The sequence below is a fragment of the Corapipo altera genome, unplaced genomic scaffold (assembly GCF_003945725.1).
Source record: "Corapipo altera isolate COAL_440 unplaced genomic scaffold, ASM394572v1 2b, whole genome shotgun sequence".
In the NCBI taxonomy this organism is placed as follows: domain Eukaryota; kingdom Metazoa; phylum Chordata; class Aves; order Passeriformes; family Pipridae; genus Corapipo; species Corapipo altera.
The window spans coordinates 36,639,569-36,651,237 of NW_020884874.1; positions in this window are offsets into that span (position 1 = coordinate 36,639,569).

The following is an 11,669-nucleotide window of genomic DNA, read 5'->3' on the forward strand; positions in this document are numbered from 1 at the left end:
CCCACCTGGCTACACCCTCCTTTCAGGTAGTTGTAGAGAGTGGTAAGGTCACCCTTGAGCCTTCTCCAGGCTGAACAACCCCAGCTCCCTCAGCCTCTCCTTATAGGACTCGTGCTCAAGTCCCTTCACCAGCTTCATTGTGCTTCTCTGGACATACTCCAGCACCTCAATGTCCTTCCTGAACTGAGGGGCCCAGAACTGGACACAGTACTCAAAGCACAGCCTCACCAGTGCCAAGTACAGGGGGAGAATCCCTTCCCTAATTATGCTGGCCACACTAGTGCTGATACAGGCCAGGATGCCATTGGTCTTCTTGGCCACCTAGGCACACTGCTGGCTCGTGTTCAGCTTCTGTCAAGACCACCCCCAGGTCCTTCTCCACTGGGCCACTTTCCAACCACTCTTCCTCTAGCTTGGAGCACTGCATGGGATTGTTATGGCCAAAGTGTAGGACCCAGCACTTGGTTTTGTTGAACCTCATACTGTTGGTCTCGGCCCATTTATTCAGCCTGCTCAGATCCCTTTGCAGAGCCTTCTGACCCTCCAGCAGATCAACATTCACACCCAATTTTGTGTCCCATGAATTTACTAAGGGTAGGCTTAATTCCCTCATCCAGATCATCCAGTAGCACTACCACTGTAACCCCTAAACCACCACACCATGTCACCCAGCACCAGGTCTGGATGCCTCCAGGAATGGTGACCACCACCTTCCTGGGCAACCTATTCCAATGCCTGACTACCCTAACAGTGAAAAATCTTTTTCTAATATCTAATCTGAATCTCCCCTCTCTGAGCCTGAGGCTGTTTCCTCTACTCCTCTCACTGCAGATGTGGTAGAAGAGACTACAACCTCCTTTCAGGTAGCTGTAGAAAACAATGAGGTTACCCCTCAGCCTCCTCTTCTCTAAGCTAAACTAACCCAGATTCCTCAGATGTTCTTCATAAGACATTTTTTAGACCCTTCATGAGCCTTATTGTCCTTCTCTGGACACACTCTAGAACCTCAATGTCCTTGAATGATTTGGGTTGGAAGGGACAATGTCCTTGAATGGTTTGGGTTGGAAGGGACCTTAAAAATCCCTTAGTTTCAACCCTTCTGCCGTGGGATACTTTCCACTAGACCAGGTTGCTCAGAGCTCCATCCAGCCTGGCCTTGAACACTTCCAGGGACAGGGCATCCACAACTTCTCTGAGCAATCTGCTCCAGTGCCTTGCCACCTTCACAGTAAAGAATTTCTTCCTGATATCTAACCTAAACCTATGGGTCTTGTCACCCTGAGATGTCAGGGTGGCTGAGCTGTGCTGCTGAAGTGGGTGCCTGGTGGCCCCACTGTGGTCACCAAGTGCATAAAGCTGACCTAAGTCATGTAAAGCTGCAGGGGTCAGCCATCAGAGCCCACAGCATGAGCCATGGAGACCCGGAGGTGGGAAGGGGCTCCAAAGGATGGGACAGTGCAGCCCCCTGGCCCTGAGCAGGGTCACCCACATCTGATGGCCCACAGAGGCATCCTCTTTGGGTTTGGGTAATACCAGGGGTGGAGGCCCCTCAGCATCTACAGACAAAGCAGCGCCAGGGTCAGACCACTCTTTAACAGTGAAAAAAGCCTTTTCTGTTGTTTAAATTTATTGTAGTTTGTACCCACATGGTCCTGAGTAACAGGAACTGAGTCAGAGCTTTATTTACCTCCCCCACCCTTCTTTTCAGCAGACTCTTCTCTTAGGCTCTTGTTTCCTTCAAAAGCTTTTGTTCAAGGTTGCTTATGCCTTGGCGAAGATAAATTTAGCTCTAAAAGGCCTCCCTGTAGTCACTTGCATTTCTGTTTGTTGCCTCAGGATGGAAGACAGCAAACGATCTCATTCCTTGCATGAACATTTTATGGATTTAATTTTGGCTCAGTGAGCTCAAATAAGGAGTGAGCCCAGCGCCTTACCAAAAAGTTGTAAAGGTGCATCCACTGTAGCTCTGCCAGTTGCTCTGTGGGTAAGGGCGGAGAAGACTCCCCAGGCATGATGAACATGGGCTTGGTGGTACACTGGGCTGGAGACCCCCAGACCTCTCAGGTAGACAACATTTTGACAGGGCCAACATGTACATCCCCTCCTAACTCCTTCAGTGCTGCAGGAGAGCCCAGCTGGTCTGTAACCAGCAGGGATTCGTGCCACTGATTTATAGCTGGCACCAAGTTTGTCCAGACTTCCCTGAATTACTGGAAGTATAAAGAGCCAAGCAGTTCAGTGATGAATGTGGTGGGCATGTGCACCTGTTAGATGGCTTCTTATGTGCTAATTGCCCCTACTTGCTTTCACCCTCTCCCTTTGGAAAGCACTTCAAGACTGACATATTTCATGGTGTCCAACTCTTTCAGAGATCTCAGATGTTGGCAGGCGTGATTTATAGCTGTCATGTGTTGTCAGCTAGAGAGCAGAAAAGATACACCCACCACAAATCTACACTGGCACTTCTTTGCAATAGCTATGATTGTGTGTATCAGATCAAAAAGGTTTTCTTATGTTGTGGTATTTAAATGCCTATATTCTGGTACAGGAACAAAGCCCCATTACTGCTTAGCTATCTTTTTAATTTAATGAGCTGGATGCTTGAAATTAAAATTCTAACCAGCTTTCAATGTTAACTTCTCAACGAGGAGTTACACTTACTTTTTCTAAAGTCTTATGTATTAGCTAAGACAAATCTTGTTCTAAAAAGAACTACTGTTACCCTTTATGTTTTTGCTTACAAAGCTCTAATTACAAAGTACTTTGAGGAAACAAAAAGTATGCTTCTACTTGAATTTGTTTATTGATGACCTCTTACACTTTTCATATTTATTGATGTAATTGTAAATTCAAATATGAAGTTTGTGGAATTTAATAATTTACCAGTGGAAACTGCCATATAGCACTTCCAGTAAGTTAACGGTAAAACCAGAACTAGGACTCATCAGTTATTTCCACGTGCTGTCCCTGAACAGCCATCTTCATGTGAGGCAGTGGTGCACAAAACAAAGTTTCTCCAAGTCAGAAGAGACAAGCAAAGCAGTTGGGGAGTTAGCCATTCCAAAGAGTCATACCAAACTCCCTTTACTTCCATTATTTTTATGCTAAGATTACTTAGCTTATTTCTACTACAAGTGCCTTTGTCCCTTTCCTTTCGTAACTCTTGTCACTGTCATTCCAACACTTCCCAGCTTAGAAAACACAGTTTTAAACTCTTTTCCCCAACCACAAAGACATGACGCTTAATAATTTCTTGTGAAAACTTTTAATCACTATTTAATCTGCAAGTTTTGGATAACATATCATTAATGGACCCATTAGGTGAATGAAGAGAGAGCATCCGAAAGTCTGTCTCAGTATTATTGTTATTATCTGAATAGGGATGATGTAGGTGCACAAGAGTAGAAGAGCTACTTTTAGCTGTTGAGTGGGTGCTGAATTTTAAAGATTCCAGCATCCTTTCTTATTCTCAAATAAAGAACACTTCAAGGGAGGCATAATGATACAACAAATTATGTTTAGTATAATTGTATCATCATTTTACTGAGGGCTGCCAATGACTAATCCACTATCTTGGAAATACCAGTATATAAAAGATGGGAAAGGAAAGCAGTCAGTTATAGCTTCCATCACATTCTTAAAAGTCTTCTCTGGTTTTATTATTTAAAAAAACTAAAGACATCACAACTTATGATAAAAAGGAAGAGTGTGACCGTGTAAAACATGTAGGGACAGATATACTACAATTAATTTGGGGTAGAACACACCAGCTACTGACAACCTTAAAAAAATGTAGATAGTATTAGGGAAACTAAGGTGCCAGGGTTGATGTGTTATTTTGAGTATCTTGCCTTCCTAAAATGACATCTCCATCAGTGTATCTTTAGGCCCTCCAGCAAAACTGTGGAAGAAAAATACTATTTTAACTGCTCACAGTAGACCTTCAAAGCAACGAGCATCAATTAATAAATAGAAGTTCAAGGCAGAAAATATTATTTTCCTAATATTGACATTACTGAGTCCCTTTATTTTGTTTTCTTTTGGAAATGGAATTAAATACATAAATAAAGGTAGAAGAGTTTATATACCTGACTCCAGTCCTGAACACTGAAGTGAGTGATTTCTGTGGGTAGCTGTCAGTCACCTAACTCCAAAGGTGTAAATAATCCTGCTGAGCCGTCGAGGATCTAGTCATGCTTAATATCAGTAAGTAGCTTAAAAAAGCTTTGGTCCTAAGTAAACAAACTAAAGAAGTGTGAAAATTCCTCAGGTGATGGGTCTTGGAAGACAACTATAATATTGTAGTAATGTCATTGGTTTGTGGTTATATCAAAATATTAATTTATATGTATGATATAAAGATACATCTTGACATAAAAAAGAAATTTTCGAAACAATCATTCGCTGGAACAGTCTTCCCAGAGACATGGTGGAGTCCCCATCACTGGAGGTTTTCAAGAAGCAACTGGACAGGATGCTAGATAATCTCACCTAGGCTCCCTTTCACATGAGAGGTTGGACCAGATGATCTCTGGAGGTCTTTTCCAACCTGGGCTATTCTATGAATCTGTGATACCTACTTACAAGATCTATAGTGAATGTATGTAAAATGTAGAACTGTGTTAGGAAAGCCCACCAACTTAAAACTGTTTTGAACATATATCATGTTAAAATGTTGCAGAATTGTCCCCTTTCCCTGATAGGTTAAGTGCAGGCTGATACTTTACAACAAAGATATGTTGAATGCAGAGACAAGAGGAAAGAGAGAGGTGGGAGGGGTGGGAAGGAGGAGGCTTCAGCTCTCCCGTGCTCAAGCTGCTATGCCCAAAAACATCAGAGCGTAAAGGAGCTGCTTAACTTAAAACATCCTGCCTCAAAGCCCCAAAATAAATGAAAAAAAGGCTCTGGGTTTCAATCTCCAGCTCCTCCTGACATGCTCACAATGAAAATGAGGAAAGCTTTCAAAATGGAACTTAATTATTTTGAGTTAATCCAAAAATTTCTTCTCGGTTGTTGAGTCATTAACTGGCTAATCGGAGTTCAGTGATACCCCAGGCATCACAGACGTGGCAAAACTGGAACTGAGATAACTGCCTATATCTGATTCAGCAGACTCTTGCCCAAAATTCAGGGTTTATCAACTTATTTCCATTAGGAGGAAAAAACAAATGGCAGAGTTGTTTATTTCTTTGATGATGTGCTTATTACAAGAGATTACAAAAGCCTACCTTTTTAGGACAAGACTATTCAAACAACAGCACAATATATTGGTTTGTAGAACTAGATCTCCTTCAGCCAGTGCTTAGCTCAGAAGTATTTCTTAAGCTTTTGGCCAGGATTACATTATTCACAAGGAGAGCCATGAAAATCATCATAACGCTGGAACACCTCTCTAATGAAGAAAGGCTGAGAGAGTTAAGGATTTACAGCATGGAGAAGAGAAAGGTCTGTGAGACCTTATTTCAGCCTTTCCAGGGGGCTTGTAGAAGGACAAAGAGTGACATTTTATCAAGGCTTGTAGTGTCAGGACAAGAAACAACAGTTTTAAACTGAAAGAGGGTTGATTTAGATTAGATATAAGGAAGAAAATTTTTTACTTTGAGGGTGGTGAGACAGAGGAACAGGTTGTCCAGGAAGTTGTGGATACCCCACCATTGGAAGTGTTGAAGGTCAAGCTTTGTGCAACGTGATCTAGTGGAAGATGTCCCTGCCTATGGCAGGGGAGTTGAACTAGATGATCTTTAAAGGTCCCTTCCAACCTAAATCATTCTTTAGTTCTCTGGTTCTACAGTGCTGTGACTGTCCAGAAGATCCCTACCGTTGCTTTTCTTTCATTCTGTCCTGTTTCTTCGCACGTCTCACTCTGACAGGCACATCCCTCCCTGGAACACTACCTAGTGAAACCCTTATGTGTATCTAGTTTATATTTCTCAATGTTTTCATGTATTTGTTTGTTTTTTATTGTGATATGTATCTGTGTTTTGATTGGACATGGCATGGTTTCAGCCACTTGGTTTCTTAATGGAACTTTAGAGTTGTTTACTGTCATCACAAATGAAAGATAACAGTTGTAATGTTGCAGGTTCATGAGGTTTAATCAAATCCACAGTAAGAATGTGTTGTGGAAGAGCCAGGGAACACAATTTTTCATCTTTCTCTTTTTTCTACTAGGTTTCTGTTAAAGAAAGAGATGGAAGGTGTCCCTAGACAATAGGAACTATAGATTTTTAGCATTTTAGCCACTGGATGTCAGTAATGGTTCACAGAAACATAGAAATATGTGCACTTTTTCCAAAGGGTAAAAAATTACTTGAAGAGCACGAGGTTTGAATGTGAAGCATTTCTATCTGAAATGGGAGAAAATTTTATTAGTGTGAAGTAAGCATGGATCTGGTTGGGCTTGCCAAGTTGTGTTGAACTTGATGACTTTTCAGGTAGCAAACAGATCCTCTGTTATAAGATTCTGGGGAACAAAGACAGCAAAGTTTTTTGCACAGGTCAGTTAAGAGGTATGAGCATAATGAAGCTGGAAGAGAAACTCTCCATGGGAAAACCTGAGTGTGAGTTGCAGTGTATATATAATGGGTATTGTACATCAGTGTGCATTCACACACATGGAGTCCACATAATAAGAGCACAAGAGACAAAATAATGAAAAAGGTTCAGATGTGCCATCATTGTATAAAGAAATTAAGAGGCAAACACACATCTGAGGATTTCAATAAATGTATTTAAAATGGCAAAGCATCTTCTGGACAACATCTCCATATGGGTGCCACCACTGCAGTGCCTTTTGCACTGGAAGTCTCAAGAGGAGAACATACCAAATTAGCTTAATGTTGTCATGATTTTTGCATTAAATTAGCAATCACTAGAATACCTGCTGCAGATGTGTGTAGGACTTCTAGACTTCTGTTCACGAAATCCTAGAGAGTGATTTCTATTTATGAAGCACATATGCCAGATATCAGACATACCCCAGCTGCTTCAGATTTGCTGTGAATGTACAGATCAACTGTGCTGCCGTCGTGCAAGGGATTCTGTCTGCTGCAGTCCAGGCAGGTGTTTGGTCAGGTCCACTGGCTTCAGACACGTTCCTGTTGCCTGGAATGCCATGAATTTCCTGACATACCCAGTAAATCTTCTCATGCACCACCAGCCATATGCCAGGGGATGCCTGATTTTTAGAAATTGCAGAAAAATAACCAGACTGCTTTTTCTTCTAGGACTTAAACTGAAGGAAGGAAAAGAGGGCATGCCAACCAAAAAATGGATCTATAAGCAAGAATATAGAGAACAGAAGTAAAGCACCACTGTAAATACAGTACAACCATTGCAGTCTGGGGACTGGCCCACATATTAAGGCAAGTTTTCCTTATTTGTAAACACATATTTGATCAAATTGTCATTTTAGTCTTTGATTTTTTTGTTATCTGTGCTTTGAAAACTATTACTTTTTGCTTTGTCCACTGTCAGTTCCTTCCATTTCCATTTTTAAGTTTCATCCTGGTTTCTAAGTTGTAGTCATATCAGTGTTTGAGTGTTTACTAAAGCCCAGGCACAACTGCAAATAATAGTGGCAGTGGTATATGTCAATTTTATGGGTATGCGTTACAAAAAAACCTCAGGCAGACTTTATTGAGGTTCAGTGTACTAACCACCTTGGTATAACTCTTATGATTTTGGATGGATTATATGAATAGAATAAAAATTTAGTTTTTTAACGTGTACAAAAAGACATGCTGAGCCATGAGGCGCCATGGGTCAATGGGAGCTGAATACAAGAGAGACATCTGCTCTCTTTTATCTGTGCTGAGGCCAAGGATAGATGCTTACAAGATGTGCTATCAGTTCCTTTGTGAGTCTCCATCCTGGTCTAAGGCCTTGCAGAGCTGAAACTTTAATCTCAGCTCTGACATTAGGTTTCTTTGATTAGAGGCAATGTGCTTAACCTTCACTTTGCTTGATTCCATTCCTGCACATTTTTTAAAATGACTCTGCAAGGCTAGAAACTTTGAGTGATACTATTTTTTAAAAAATCCTAAACTTCATTTAAGTTAAGCTTACCCAAAAGTTCAGAAAAACCTGTCTTTTAGGAGCAAAGCTGTATTTGATTGGAATTAAGTTTGCCTGTTCTTACCAGGATGCTGTCAAGATGCATCATTTTCTTCTGAGAAGAATTCTTAATCCTCATGCAGATGGGAAGTAACAATAAACACCATCTGCTGTAAATTGGGTTACTCTCTTAGCAACGAGTGAGTTCAGGCTTCATCTGAGCCTCGCATTTTCTGTGCTGAAGTACACACTGGCACTTCAACCTGTAACAGAGCAAGTGATCAGAAACAAAGTGGAAATAAGAGATGAAAAATCTTTCTTATTCCCATCCTGGCAAGATCCATCCTATCCCTGCCAACCCCACAGGTTTATTGCTGTATGCCAAAGAGGCCAGGATCTGCTCCTCACACCATCTTCCTCTGGCTCCTAGCTTCTCCTGGGGTAGTGGGAGCAGCATCATGAAATGGTGGCAATCTCTCATGACTGCTAGGTGCTGGGAGCCATCCCAAAAAGTAAATAGGATCAGCAGGGAAAGGCTATATGTATCAGTTGAGAGGGGATTTAAAGCTGTTTGCTGCTGGCAGAGCTCACAGGGAAGAGGGCCAGTGAGGCACTGCATTGCTACCTGGCTTCCCTTGGCAGAACACATTCCCTGATGCACGGCTGCCCTGTGGATGCCATTTGCTTCCCCAGCCGGCCGTCAGCCTTCTTCTCCCCAGCTCCACCCCAGACTGCTCAGTGATTAAAGCATGTCAACTTGTTTAGGACAGGGAGTGTCTGAGCAGACACTTGTCATTAACTTGGCATGGCATCTCTCCACAGAAAGCTCTCCTGTGCTGCAACAAGGTGATTTTAAAAGAGAATGGTCTGGGGGTTTTCCATTCTTTTATACCATACCTGGTTGGCTTTCTCTGTTGGTAAAGTCCTCAATGTCTTTACCAGTTTCAGGCAGTTGATAATTCAAGTGCTGTGCAGATTGCAGATTCATGTGCATTCTCAGAATATAGAAATCCATGGTCTTCAGAAGTCATTTAAAGCATCTTTCTGATGGAACTGTATCAGGAAATGCTATATTTGCCCTCAAATCACCAAAAATACACTTGTAAGTAAAGGACTTGAATTTGACTCATTGCCAGGGGAAGTGCTCTGCCTTTCTATTCAAATATTTGTGAAAAAATCTGCACATCTTGACAGTTTCAAGAAATCATAGAAATAATGTATTTGTCATTCCTTTTTCATATTTTTTCATACTATGGTTTCTGGTTAACGTGCAGGTAGATGAGTGTTAGCATAATTACTCATTGGGAACTAAACTTTTTTATCTGCTCAGAAAATTTTACTATCTTTGTATTGGATTTGTTAAATTAACATTTCCGATGCTCCATAAATTGTAAGATTCAGCTAATTACTACAAGCCATGTAGAGTATTCAATGCTTCTGTGATATGTTACTCTCTCCTAAGCGTGCACATGTGCTAATCAGCTGGTGCTTCTGAGAAGGGTAGGGGCCATGAGCACATGTGCTAAACCATCCTCATGTTCATGTGTTGGTCCTTCAGGTCAAGCACCATAAATCTGGTCTACTGATGCTCTGAGGAAATACCGCAGCATTCCACATATACAATAGCTTGGTTGGACCTAGTGAGAAATAAGGACAGCTGCCTAGAAATCACAGGCAAATGTGAGAGATCCTCTCATTTTTCCCAAGCAAAATTTTGTCTAGTGCTTGCTGCACAGTTAGAGCTGGGGAAAAAAACCAAATCCACAAGGCTATAATCTTCAATCCTCATTCCGTCCATAGGCCAGCTTTGTCAGAGTTTCACTTAGGCTACCAAATAATTTACACATGGCAATAAATGATTGGACATGAGCTCATATTTTATGTTGATTCCACCATTTTCTGCTTGTCCTCTGCCATCTAAACTTAAGGAATGGCTCTTGTCAGGACACTCGTGCAGCCATGTGCCTCTGTTAAAAAAAAAAGTTTCCACTGGCCTCAGCTACAGAAAGATATTGTAATTGCAGATGAAATTTTTGATCTACTAGTTTTATGGTGCTTTTTGTTTAGACAGTTCATAACATTTTGAAGGGACCGCATATTCAAAAGCCACGCTTGAGGCTTCTTATGAATCAGATCCCTACAAGATGGATCACATTCAGCGTCTGAAAAGCAAGGCAGGCAGGATGATGAGTCATTTATTAAAAAAGTAGAATCTATCTGCACTTTACCAGTGGTTTAATTATATGCACTAGGTTAAGAAAGCTCTTTTTATTAAAAACAATTTTTAGCATGTGTCCTCCTGAGATATAAGCAAAGAAATTAGCAATAGAAATTACCTGATTGGTCATTAGATCTGTCCCTTCCCAGCAGGATAATTGCTGTGCAATAAAGAACACAAACAGCTCAAATAAGCATAAATTTGTGGTGAAGAAGACTGAAAGCAAGATATGACTTCTTTATACAGATTAAAAGGACTTGCCTTGAGGAAGTGGTCAGCATTTTTTATTAAAAAAAAAAAAAAAAAATCATTGTGCCCAGCCTGATCCAGTTCTTCAAAAGGAGAAACTGTGTTTTCATCTTTTCTGATGCCTTTGACTATATGGTTCTTGTAAGATATGGAAAAGATGTGCAATGGAAATTGATTAGAAGCAGGAGTGCTAAATATCTTTTGCTGTGAAGAACTATTCCTCCCTTACTGATCAAGGTTACTGGCCATCCTCCACTTCCTGAGCAAATGTGTGTGGTCCTATTACGTAAATCTCATGTGAGGGGCACTGGATATATGGAGTTTTCTGCTGCAGTGCACCAGAGTCAGCCCAGATGGAGGGCAGGGTGCTGGGGTGCACACAATATTACATGTGGCCTTTCTGTAAACTGATAGAGACAACTACCCCTGAGTCACCCCATTGTGGGGCAAATGTCAGTGTGAAAGAAACATTTTTGTCAGCTGCTCTCAGTGCTCTCACACATGCTGCTTACTGGTAATTTTTATTGTAAGTCTCATGATACAGCACTTGTTTCCTTGAGTTCCTATTTCACTTCTCTTTGCCATAACCAAATGGCAGAATGGACAACAACTGATTTTCAGCAGTTGGATGAATCCTTGGGGGCATGTACGGGGGACCGGGCATAGGTGTTTGATTGACAGTTAGAGAAATTAGGAGAACTTCTCAGGCTGAGATGAGAGTTTCACACTTCCTAGATACAGAGTGCAATCCAGAGGTGGGCTGACAGGTGGTTTTGAGAGTGTTTCCTGGACTGCTTTCTTTAAAAGGTTGTGGCATTGAGGAAGCCCCAGACCATACTGAGCACTGTTTTGCATTTTAGTATATTTGCATCTCAGGCAAGGAGAGCAAGAGAGCAAAGAGAGAAAGAAAGGTAACGAAGGAGCCCGAGTAGTCTGATCTTACTCAGTAAACCTATATACTGGTGCTTCTAAGATGCCCAAGAGTACTGCGTGAAGCATTTGAAGTAATGGAACCGCAGGAAATGAACCTGAAAGAGTTACAGGGCATCTGGGAATGCCAAAGAAAGTGCATTGAACTCAAGGGAAGGAATAGTTCCTGTCTCAATTATGGGAGACACTCATGAGGAAAACAATGAGGTTATAATAT